Consider the following 253-nt stretch of genomic DNA (forward strand, 5'->3'; position numbering starts at 1 on the left):
ACTTACATTACCTATTACTTTGAATTTGTACGCCCCTCTTTTTCAGATTTTGCCAGGGATAATTCTGATAAAATAGTAGAAGTATATACAAATATTATATTTAATATTACGGTGTAATACGAATGCATAACGATATTTATTCCTTTAGTTTCAACAGCATATAACATGATAAGGACCATGATTTAACAGCAATAACACAATTAACTATAAATTATAAGTTATTAATGCATTGTAATTCAGAACCAATAGACAA

General features: G+C 26.9%; 1 protein-coding gene across 1 annotated transcript in view; it reads left to right on the plus strand.

The window, feature by feature from the left end:
- The window catches only part of LOC119592181, a 14,195-nt gene that overhangs the window by 13,120 nt on the left and 822 nt on the right, over positions 1 to 253 (plus strand). The gene's annotated exons all lie outside the window — the stretch shown is intronic.

This window comes from Penaeus monodon, chromosome 29 (genome assembly GCF_015228065.2).
Source record: "Penaeus monodon isolate SGIC_2016 chromosome 29, NSTDA_Pmon_1, whole genome shotgun sequence".
Classification (NCBI taxonomy): Eukaryota; Metazoa; Arthropoda; class Malacostraca; order Decapoda; family Penaeidae; genus Penaeus; species Penaeus monodon.